The following is a 12,874-nucleotide window of genomic DNA, read 5'->3' on the forward strand; positions in this document are numbered from 1 at the left end:
TCCAACAGTCCCAACTGATTGGATCGCATGTTGACCTTGTAATCCTGGATGTTCAGTGTAAATCAATTTACAGTTTGGGTCTGAAAACAGGCGGTACCCTTCTTATTGGCATATTCCAGAGACTAATGTCTGTTTTAGGCGGTCGCCAAGGGTGCCCCCACAACACCTGATCCAATATGGTGCCACTTCAGTTTCCAATACTATTTGAGTATTGGAAGATGGCCTCATGAATTGGAATTCTTTACACCAGTTTACCACCCAGATCCAATTTTTTTTTGAACAACGTATTTATTCAGTCTTCTTCTTCTTCATTACCAACATCATAGGCAGCCCCTCGGAATCGAGGAAGACTTGCTTGCACTCTTAAAATGAATTCTTAGTTGGCTGAACAGTCCAATACGAGAACCACAGGTGGGACAGACAGTCGTTGAGGAAAGGGTGGGTGGGGAGTCTGGTTTGCCGCATGCTCCTTCCGCTGCCTGCGCTTGATTTCTGCATGCTCTCGGCGATGAGGCTCGAGGTGGTCAGCGCCCTCCCGGATGCACTTCCTTCACTTAGGGCGGTCTTTGGCCAGGGACTCCCAGGTGTTAGGAAGTCGAGGATGACTTGCTTCCACACTCTGAGTTCTCAGGTGACTGGTGAGACCAATGTGGGACCTACAGTCTCTGTCACAGGTGGGGCAGACGGTGGTTGGAGGGACAGGTGGGTGGGGGTGCTTGGGTTGTCGTGTGCTCCTTCCGCTGTTTGTACTTGGCTTCCGCGTGCTGCCGCCGAAGAGACTCGAGGTGTTCGGCGCCTTCCCGGATGCTCCCCCTCCACTTTGAGCGGACTTGGGCCCGGGATTCCCAGGTGTCGGTGGGAATGTTGCACTTTTTTCAAGGAGGCTTTGAGGGTGTCCTTGAAGCGTTTTCTCTGTCCTCTTGGGCCTCACTTGCTGTGTCAGAGCTCGGAGTAGAGCGCTTGTTTCGGGAGCCTAGTATCGGGCATGTGGACAACGTGGCCCGTCCATCGGAGCTGATCGAGCGTGGTCAATGCCTGGGGTCAACAGCCCCAGCATCGAGGCATTGACCATGTCAATTTATTCAGTATTGTCAGCTTTATCTCATCTCAATAGTCTGTCGACCTCTATCTTGAATATACTCAAGGGTTCAATGGAATGTTGGCCTTCATTGCGAAAGGGATGGAGTACAAAAGCAGGGAGGTGTTGCTGCAACTGTATAAGGTATTGGTAAGGCCGCACCTGGAGTACTGCGTGCAGTTTTGGTCACCTTACTTAAGGAAGGATATACTAGCTTTGGAGGGGGTACAGAGACGATTCACTAGGCTGATTCGAGAAATGAGGGGGTTACCTTATGATGATAGATTGAGTAGACTGGGTCTTTACTCCTTGGAGTTCAGAAGGATGAGGGGTGATCTTATAGAAACATTTAAAATCATGAAAGGGATAGACAAGATAGAGGCAGAGAGGTTGTTTCCATTGGTGGGGGAGACTAGAACTAGGGGGCACAGCCTCAAAATACGGAGGAGCCAATTTAAAACCGAGTTGAGAAGGAATTTCTTCTCCCAGAGGGTTGTGAATCTGTGGAATTCTCTGCCCAAGGAAGCAGTTGAGGCTAGCTCATTGAATGTATTCAAGTCAAAGATAGATAGATTTTTAACCAATAAGGGAATTAAGGGTTACGGGGAGAGGGCGGGTAAGTGGAGCTGAGTCCACGACCAGATCAGCCATGATCTTATTGAATGGCGGAGCAGGCTCGAGGGGCTAGATGGCCTACTCCTGTTCCTAATTCTTATGTTCTTATGTTCTTATGTTCAGCATCCACAGCCCTCTGGGGCAGAGAATTCCAAAGATTCACCATCTTCTGAGTGAAGAAATTCCTCCTCATCTCAGTCCTAAATGGCCGACCCGTTATCCTGAGACTGTGACCCCTGGTTCTAGACTCTCCAGCCCGGGGGAAACATCCTTCCTGCATCTACCCTGTCAATCCCTGTAAGAATTTTGTATGTTTCAATGAGATCACCTCTCATTCTTCTAAACTCTGGAGAATATAGACTGAGTCTACTTAATCTCTACTCATAGGACAATCCCCCCATCCCAGGAATCAGTAGCAGTTGACTGATTGGCTCAGATAGTCTGCCGTCTGCTCTCGAAACTATCTGATTGGTTCTTCCTGGCAACCTTTAAATCTCAATGGAAAAAAGTTTTTTTTTTAACCATGAACGAGGACAAACTGAAACGTGGGTCAACAGGCTAATTGTTAGCTTGTTATTTATGCAATTTGTGAAGCAGGAGCTGAACAGTGGAGGAAAATTAGTGGTTCATTGGTGAATTCCTGAATTTTTTTTCTCAATTTTGGGCACGGTGCACTTTAAATCGCTGAACAATCGAGGTGAATACGCGTGCAACATGTTTGCTGTGGTCTGCGGTGCAGCAAGAGGAATGTGTCTAACGTGCATGCCCGTAGAGATTGGAGATGAATTTTCTCATGTATTTTAGCAAACGCACAAATCTCTGGACATCGAAACCTGCGCCCAAATGAAAAAAAGGACAAACTGGACTCTCACCAATTTGATCCCAACCTTTTGACAGTGGATCAGAACCTAGATGTATTATTGAGCAAGATACTCACAAGACGTAACAGGAGGCAGCAAGTGGGAGTGACAGTGTAAAAGGAAGAAAGAAAGACTCGCATTTCTATCGCGCCTTTCACGACCACCGGACGTCTCAAAGTGCTTTACAGCCAATGAAGTACTTTTGAAATGTGGTCACTGTTGTAATGTGGGGAACGCGACAGCCAACTTGCGCACAGCAAGCTCCCACAAACAGCCATGTGACAACGACCCAGATCGTCTGGTTTTTTTTGTTATGTTGATTGAGGGATAAATATTGGCCCCAGGACTCTGGGGATAACTCCCCCTGCTCTTCTTCGAAATCTTTTTCAGTGGATCTTTTACATCCACCTGAGAGAGCAGACAGGGCCTCGGATTAACGTCTCATCTGAGACTGTGTAAGACTGGATGCTTTCTCCCGCATTACTACTTACGCCCTCACCCCTGCTCGCTGCATGCTTAAAATTATCCCTGGCCCCGGAAGGATTTAATTGGCTGCCCCTCGGTAAGCTTACCTCGCGGTTCATTCAGTGGAATGATGACAGTGTCGAGGAGAGCTGGCACGGAATAGAATGCCTGAGAAGCAGCTAAATTACAATACCTTCCATGCCAATAGACGCATGCTTTATATATAGCTGTCGACCTCGGTTACCATTACTGCTGACAGCTGAGACAAAGCTTACGCTTCACTCTTCTCTCAAATGCGACTGTCGTCATTCAAAGAGCCTAAAAAATGGCCAAGAGTCACCGGCCCGGATTTGGCGGTGGCAATGACGGTGAAACCTTCAGCGTTTGCCCTCAATACCGCTCTGAGGCTGCCGGCAAATTCAGGATTCAGCGCGTGCGCAGATCATGGCGGAAATCCAGAAGTTGCGGTCAGTCATCCCTTGCCTTGCCGCAAGTTGCACTGTCGTGATACCCGCCCTCCTGTGTGGCTCAGAGTGGTGGACCATGTACAGCAGACACCTCAAGTCGCTGGAGATATATCACCAATGATGTCTCCGCAAGATCCTGCAAATCCCCTGGGAGGACAGACGCACCAACATCAGTGTCCTTGACCAGGCCAACATCCCCAGCATCGAAGCACTGACCACACTCGATCAGCTCCGCTGGGCGGGCCACATTGTCCGCATGCCAGACATGAGACTCCCAAAGCAAGCGCTCTACTCTGAACTCCTTCACGGCAAATGAGCCAAAGGTGGGCAGAGGAAACGTTACAAGGACACCCTCAAAGCCTCCCTGATAAAGTGCAACATCCCCACCGACACCTGGGAGTCCCTGGCCAAAGACCGCCCTAAGTGGAGGAAGTGCATCCGGGAGGGCGCTGAGCACCTCGAGCCTCATCGCCGAGAGCATGCAGAAATCAAGCGCAGGCAGCGGAAGGAGCGTGCGGCAAACCAGTCCCACCCTCCCTTTCCCTCAACGACTAACTGTCCCAGCTGTGACAGAGACTGTAATTCCCATATTGGACTGTTCAGTCACCTAAGGACTCATTTTTAGAGTGGAAGCAAGTCTTCCTCGATTCCGAGGGACTGCCTATGATGATATGATGATGATGTAACTCTCCCCAGAGCTGACAATCAGTTGGAATCACACTGAAGGACAAATACTTGCCATGTTATACTGGAATATCACTGTTAAATTCCCCCACCGCTCTGCCCAAAGAAGTTAAGCCTTGTTGAAAGAGGTGTACCCGACATTTTTAATTCTGTATTAACTGCTGAACAACCATTCTTGTCCTGAAAAATTAATTTTATATTTGTGGAATGTTAACTATTTCCATTAATAGGATTAAGAACTAAACAATTTTTAAAAATAATTATTAAAAAAAGTTTATTTGTGGTATTTCAGCTGCTACCGTGATCCTATGTATCTGCCCCATTCTTTATTTCACTCTCTGTAAAATTAATTTAAAAAAAGTAAATTAGTGTCTGTTCTTTTTATTTCCTGGTTTACTATCTGTGAGAATTCTTCGATGTGATTGGTTGCTTAACCAGCTTGGCGACATCACTGTTGCTAGATGCTTAGGATTCGCTCGATTTGACGCCGGATTGAGAGAAAGGTTGGGAGAGCTGAAATCCACGCCTTTGAGGTCGCTCGGTCTTTGTGGGGCAGCTCTCTTCTAGGTCAACGGCGAGTGCCGTCGTTTCGTCGCGGACCACAAATTCCGGGACAATGGCTCAGAAATTGTGGTCGGAGGCTTGCCCCGGGTGGATGCTCCCGGCCGCAACAATTTTCGAGGAAAGTACCTGGTGGTCCCAGAGACTTCGGCGACTTGTGTTCCTGGGGCTCTACGGGAAGGTCAGCGTACGGGTCCGCGTATCCCAGGAGGGTACGTGCTTCGTACGGATCACTGGGATCACGTGGACTGGTCCGACCTATCAGAGTAGGGGGATGCCCATTCATACTTACGTGAGTTCCAAATGTACGGCGCTGCGATAGCTATGAATGGGAATACCCCCCAACACAAACATTGAAAATGAATTTTAAGACCACATTACATATTTAAAATGAATTACAATGCAATTTAATTCAATATTTTATACAAAAATTTACTTTGTTGAATTTTTTTTTACAATATATTTTAACAAGGCTAAAAGGAAACTTACCATAAGGACAGGGTTTTTAGTCGATGAATGAGTGATAACATTTTATATTTCTATTTTTTTTAAAACTCTTACGCTGGTAAAAGCAGGCCTTATGACCAGGCGCAAGAGCTTGAAGGACATTTGCTGGGAGGAGTTGGGCAAATGGCCCCAACTCTCCGCTCGAGGAGGCCCTTCTCCTTTGCATGAGATCGCAAGTTCCGAGTTTAGGCGCATGCTCTTCCCATACCTAAACCCAGAACCTGCGGGGACCCCACAGGCGCCTGCGCACTTCCTACACAACCGTGGGGAGCGTGATTTCAGACACATTATTTTTCTTGGCATCCCTTGGCAACCACATATGCAACTGTGGTGATGTTATTTTCAAGACATTTAGTCAATTTTGGAACATGAATGATATTAAGCTGGGTGGCGGATATTAAGGAGGATGCTAAGAGGCTGCAGGGTGACTTGGACAGGTTAGGTGAGTGGGCAAATGCATGGCAGATGCAGTATAATGTAGATAAATGTAAGGTTATCCGCTTTGGTGGCAAAAACAGGAAGGCAGAATATTATCTGAATGGTGACAGATTAGGAAAAGGGGAAGTGCATGAGACCTGGGCGTCATGGTACATCTGTCATTGAAAGTTGGCATGCAGGTTCAGCAGGCGGTGAAGAAGGCAAATGGTATGTTGGCCTTCATAGCGAGAGGATTTGAGTATAGGAGCAGGGAGGTCTTACTGCAGTTGTACAGGGCCTTGGTGAGGCCACATCTTGAATATTGTGTTCAGTTTTGGTCTCCTAATCTGAGGAAGGACATTCTTGCTATTGAGGGAGTGCATCGAAGGTTCACCAGACTGATTCCCGGGATGGCAGAATTGACATATGAAGAAAGACTGGATAGACTAGGCTTGTATTCACTGGAATTTAGAAGAATGAGAGGGGATCTCATAGAAACATATAAAATTCTGATGGGATTGGACAGGTTAGATGCTGGAAGAATGTTCCCAATGTTGGGGAAGTCCAGAACCAGGGGTCACAGTCTAAGGATAAGGGGTAAGCCATCTAGGACCGAGATGAGGAGAAACTTCTTCACTCAGAGAATTTTGAACCTGTGGAATTCTCTACCACAGAAAGTTGTTGAGGCCAGTTTGTTAGATATATTCAAAAGGGAGTTAGATGTGGCCCTTATGGCTAAAGGGATCAAGGGGTATGGAGAGAAAGCAGGAATGGGGTACTGAAGTTGCATGTTCAGCCATGACCATATTGAATGGTGGTGCAGGCTCGAAGGGCCGAATGGCTTACTCCTGCACCTATTTTCTATGTTTCTATTAGACGATTATGTGCTTATAACCCAAGGGAACAGCTTTATAACAATTTCACAGACAAACGATGCATCTTTAAAAGTAGACTATTTTGCCCAAGTTATAGAATTTACCATATTTGACAATGAAACCCACAGCCATCACTTTCTACAGAACATTGTGTACCGCTGCTGTTCATTCAGCAATCTGTCAAGTGCCAGCAAGTTAAAAATAATTTCAGAGAGAAACTGTTTACGATTTCAGAACGACTTTCATTACTATTAAAGGCGTGGAATGGAAACTCCTTACTAGTACTTCACTCTGAGTCCGTAATAAGTGAAGTTTTTATAGGAAGCCGGTTATTGATGTAACTGCAACTTGACCGAGCTCCCATAGAGATTAAACATGATGGTAAACTGTGGAGTTCTTCACTTGGACATGATTTGACAGTGGCTCAGTGGGTGGCACTCTCGCCTCTGAGTCATGAAGGTTGTGGGGTCGTCCCACTCCAGGGACTTGAGCGCAAAGATCTAAGCTGACACTCCCAGTGCAGATGAAATGCTTAGAACACGGCCTTGTCATAAGAAATAACCTGTTCCATCAGAAGGACAAATATAAAGTTTCATGCCAACACCCTCGCTCCAAGCACTGGCATCTGCTCGACTACGTCATCGTCTGAGGGACCGCCAAGACGTGCGCATCACCCGCGCCATGACAGGAGCCGACTGCTGGATGGACCACCGCCTAATTCGCTCTGTCATCACCACCAGCGTTGCCCCAAAACAGCGATGGCAACAGAAACAATGCCGCAGGAAAATCAACGCCGGTGCACTCAAAGACCTTGTTAAGAAAGCCCTGTTCAGCCAACGCCTCGCTACCAACCTGACGACTCCCAGTGACCCAGAGACGCAGAGTGTCCACAGTGCCTGGTCTGCCCTCAAGTCTTCCATAATCAGCACCTGTGAAGAGACGCTCGGTCACTCGACCAGGAAACACCAGGACTGGTTCGATGAGAATGACCAGGAGATCCAGGAGCTAATATGCCACAAGCGCAAGGCATTCTTGGACAGGAAACGCGACACAATACAAGGGCAAGAAAGCAGCTCTCCAGATGTCTGAAGGGCGAGGCCCAACAGAAACCGCATGACCTAAAGAACAGATGGTGGGTGGAGAAAGTGCAGGAGATCCAGCAACAAACCGACAACCACGACGTGCGAGGATTCTTCATCGCAATCAAGATGACCTATGGCCCAAGCACCCAAAGTCCTATCCCACTATTGGCCAAGAATGGTGAGGTGCTCATCAAGGACAGAGAGGCAGTCAGTGCCCGCAGCACTTCAAGGGTCTTCTCAACCGAGACTGTCTTCGACGTGAGTGTCCTCAACTCCATCCCGCAGCATGCGACCCGCCACCACCTCAGCACAACCTCAGCCCGGCATGAGGTTGAAAAGGCCATCCGACAACTGAAGAACAACAAGGCCTCGGGAGCAGATGGAATGCCAAAGCACTAAAGCATGGCGGAGAAGCACTACTGGCACGGATACATGACCTCATCTCACTTATCTAGAAGGAGGAGATCATGCTAGGAGATCTCAGAGACGCTGTAATCATGACCATCTTCAAGAAAGGTGACAAGTCCGACTGAGGTAACTACAGAGGAATCTCCCAGCTGTCGACCACCGGGAAAGTCATCGCAAGAATCCTCCTCAATCGCCTTCTTTCTGTGGCTGAAGAACTCCTCCCAGAGTCGCAATGCGGATTCTGCCCACTAAGGGGCACAATGGACATAATCTTCACCACGCGGTAGATACAAGAGAAATGTAGGGAACAGCACTAACTCCTGTACATGGCAACCTTCGACCTCACAAAAGCCTTCGACACTGTCAACCGTGAGGGATTAAGGAGCGACCTTCTCAGATTTGGCTGACCTCAAAAGTTTGTCACCATTCTCTGCCTACTCCACGATGACATGTAAGCTGTGATCCTGACCAATGGATCCACCACAGACCTATTCCACATTCGGGCCGAGGTCAAGCAGGGCTGTGTCATCGCACCAACGCTTTTCTCAATCTTCCTCGCTGCAATGCTCCATCTCACCCTCTACAAGCTCCCCGCTGGAATGGAGCTAAATTACAGGACAAGCGGGAATCTGTTCAACCTCCGCCCCTTCCAGGCCAGATCCAAGGTTGTCCCATCCTCCGTTATCGAACTACAGTATGTAGACAATGCTCGCGTCTGAGCTCACTCGGAGGCCAAACTCCAAGCCATCATCAACACCTTCACCGAGGCGTACGAGAGCATGGACCTTACACTAAACATCCGTAAGACAAAGATCCTCTACCAACCTGCCCTCGCTACACAGCACTGTCCCCCGATTATCAAAATCCATAACGAAGCCTTGGACAACGTAGGCCATTTTCCATACCTCGGGAGCCTACTGTTAACAAGGGCAGACATTAACGACGAGGACCAACACCGCCTCCAGTGCGCCAGTGCAGCCTTCGGTCGCCTGAGGAAGAGAGTGTTTGAAGACCAGGACTTCAAACCTGGCACCAAGCTCATGGTCTACAGAGTAGTGGTGATACCCGCACTCATATATGCTTCAGAGACATGGACTATGTACAGCAGGCATCTCAAAACACTGGAGAATTACCACCAGCGCTGCCTGCGCAAGATCCTGCAAATCCATTGGCAGGAGAGACGCACCAAGGCCAGTGTTCTCGCTCAGGCCAATAGCCCCAGCATCGAAGCACTGACCACACTCGATCAGTTCCGCTGGACAGGCCACATCGTCTGCATGCCTGACACGAAACTCTCAAACTAAGCGCTCTACTTGGAGCTCCGACACGGCAAGCGAGTGCAGGTGGACAGAGGAAACGATTGAAGGACAGCCTCAAAGCCTCCTTAAAAAAATGTAACATCCCCACCGACTCCTGAGAATCCCCAGCCCAAGACCGTCCAAAGTGGAGGAAAAGCATCCAGGAAGGTGCTGAACACCTCGAGTCTCTCCGCCGAGAGCAAGCTGAAGCCAAGTGTCGACAGCGGAAGGAGCGTGCGGCAACCCAACCTCCGTTCCTTCAACCACCGTTTGCCCCACCTGTGACAGCGACTGGAGGTCCCGCATCGGATTCTTCAGTCACCTGAGAACTCATTTCGAGTGTGGAAGCAAGTCATCCTCGACTCCGATGGACTGCCTATGATGATGATGACCGAGGGAGTTCCGCAGTGTCGGGTGAGACGTTAAACCGAGGCCCCGTCTGCTCGCTCAGGTGGATGTAAAAGATCCCATGGCACTATTTTGAAGAAGAGCCTGGGCGTTCTCTCATTTATCCCTCAACCAACATGACCAAAGCAGATGATCTGGGTCATTATCACATTGCTGTGTGTGGGAGCTTGCTGTGCGCAAATTGGCTGCCGCGTTTCCCACATTACAACAGTGACCACACTCCAAAAAGTACTTCATTGGCTGTAAAGCGCTTTGGGACGTCCGGTGGTCGTGAAAGGTGCTATCTAAATGCAAGTCTTTCTTTCGTTCATGATTGGGTGAAAAAATGTCTTCCTGATCAAGACCAACTGAAAATGGAGAAAATGTGAAAAGAAAGTGATTTGAAAAAATGATTTTGCGAGTAAGTGCCTTTGATGACCTGTGTGATGCTGGGACATGAATGCTAATGCATCGGCCAGCTGTGGATCCATATAGATTTGGACGTTAGATCAAATTTCCATCTCATTGTTTATAAAGCAGTGTGACAGTCTTGCAGACTACAGCCAAATACAACAGTAAGGAAGCTCGGCTGGGCGAGGACATTATCTTTTCACCACCGGGAGATACGTGTTTGAACGCAGACTCGATTGGTGGGACAAATATCTTCCCTCTGTCTCCCCGCTTTAAGAATCTCAATGAACATGAACTTGGGTAGGCTTGAGCCAATCGTCGGGAAATATGGACACGAAAATGTCAGCAATTGGCGCAGTGGGTAGCTCCCTCACCTCGGAGTCAGTAGGTTGTGGGTTCAAATTCCACTCCAGGGGGCTGAAATTCAGCAGCTCATTGCCCCCCCGGTCGACTGCCACCTGCTGTCGTAGACACTCCTCCTACAGATCCGTCCAGTGCCACTTTCGGGGTGGGCTGGAGCGGCGGGGGGGGGGGAGGGGAGATCCACCGGGAAGCTCCCACTGACGTCAGCGGACGGCCGAGTGGTGCAACTGAGCTCCCGCCCGCCGAGCTCCCGGATTCCTGCGGGCGGGAGTCGGCGGGACTTGGTGGCAGAACGGGGGCAGACCGCTGGCTGGAGGCTGGTCTGTCACCGACGGTAAGTCTGAAAATCCTGAAAAAAAGGTAAGTGAACATTTAAAAAAGACATTTCAACAGCGACTTACCTGCATGGGGACCCCTGAAGGTCTTCTGATAGTTTTTGTATTTTTTTGGTGATTTTTATTTTCAGCTCTTCGACCCTCCGTGGGGCCCGACTCCATCCTCGGCGGCACTTGGGCGACAAGCGCCTCTGCCGCCGAGAATGAGACCTCCCGCCCCGCTGACGCCCAGATTGGCGCCGTACGTCGTCCATTTGCCGCCCGCCAACCTTCGAGGGACCTCGGCCGTGAATACCCCGCCCAAAGTACCGTCCGGCACCTCGGCGGCCATCGGCGGCACTTTGGGCGGCACTTGGGCGGGCGGGGGCCTTGCTGAAAATTGGCCCCCAGGAACTTGGCCAAAAATCGCACCGCACTGTCGGAGGGGCAGTACTGAGGGAGTGCCGCACTGTCGGAGGGGCAGTGCTGAGGGAGTGCCGCACTGTCGGAGGGGCAGTGCTGAGGGAGCACTGCACTGTCGGAGGTGCCGTCTTTTGGATGAGACGTTAAACCGAGGCCCCGTCTGCTCTCTCAGGTGGGTGTAAAAGATCCCACAGCTCTATTTCGAAGAAGAGCAGGGGGAGTTCTCCCCGATGTCCTGGGGCCAATATTTATCCCTCAACCAACATAACAAAAACAGATTATCTGGTCATTATTATTATTGTCTGAATGGTGACTATTAGGAAAAGGGGAGGTGTAATGAGACCTGGGTGTCATGGTACATCAGTCATTAAAGGTAGGCATGCAGGTACAGCAGGAAGTGAAGAAGGCAAATGGCATGCTGGCCTTCATAGCGAGAGGATTTGAGTATAGGAGTAGGGAGGTATTACTGCAGTTGTACAGGTCCTTGGTGAGACCACACCTTGAGTATTGTGTTCAGTTTTGGTCTCCTAATCTGAGGAAGGACGTTCTTGCTATTGAGGGAGTGCAGCGAAGGTTCACCAGACTGATTCCCGGGGTGGCAGGACTGACATATGAAGAAAGACTGGATCGACTAGACTTATATTCACTGGAATTTAGAAGAATGAGAGGGGATCTCATCGAAACATACACAATTCTGACGGGATTGGACAGGTTAGATGCAGGAAGAATGTTCCCGATGTTGGAGAAGTCCAGAACCGGGGGTCACAGTCCAAGGATAATGGGTAAGCTATTTAGGACTTGAGATGAGGAGAAACTTCTTCACTCAGAGAATTGTGAACCTGTGGAATTCTCTACCACAGAAAGTTGTTGAGGCCAGTTCGTTAGATATATTCAAAGGGGGGTTAGATGTGGCCCTTATAGCTAAAGGGATCAAGGGGTATGGAGAGAGAGCAGGAATGGGGTAGTGAAGTTGTATGATCAGCCATGATCTTATTGAATGGCGGTGCAGGCTCGAAGGGCCGAATGGCCTACTCCTGCACCTATTTTCTATGTTTCTCTGTTTATCACATTGCTGTTTGTTGGAGCAAATTGGCTGCTGCGTTTCCCACATTACAACAGTGACTACACTTCAAAAAGTACTTCATTGGCTGTAAATTGCTTTGAGAAGATGCTTGCATGTGACCAATTGTAAGAAAGAAACCCTATTCTTATCACCATAACATGAGCACAAAGAAACACAGCTGACCGAGAAACTTGGAACAAATTTTTTTGTAGGAATTTCAATGAAGAATGATTTTTTTTCCAGCGGAATTAAAGTTGAAAAATAGCTCATGCAAAAAAAAACCCCGTGGTTCATAAACCAACATTCTTCGCTGAAGAAATATCACATTATGTAGTGTATTTATGAGCTCATTCATCTTAGCTGTCACAGTAACAGGCTGCCAACTGTATTTTTTGTCTCTCTTACTACAGGCTTCGTAAGTGCATCAGCAGTATAGCATTTCTAGTTTGCATTGCCTCACCTATTTTGAATGGGGATTTATGGAGGCAATTATTCCGTTTTTTTTATCAGTTATCACAATATTTGTCACACAGCCAGCCGAGAACTAAGTCAAGTCAGATGCCAGCAGAAGTTGTTTCTGCTGCGTGCCCCACACC

This window comes from Pristiophorus japonicus, chromosome 5 (genome assembly GCF_044704955.1).
Source record: "Pristiophorus japonicus isolate sPriJap1 chromosome 5, sPriJap1.hap1, whole genome shotgun sequence".
Classification (NCBI taxonomy): Eukaryota; Metazoa; Chordata; class Chondrichthyes; family Pristiophoridae; genus Pristiophorus; species Pristiophorus japonicus.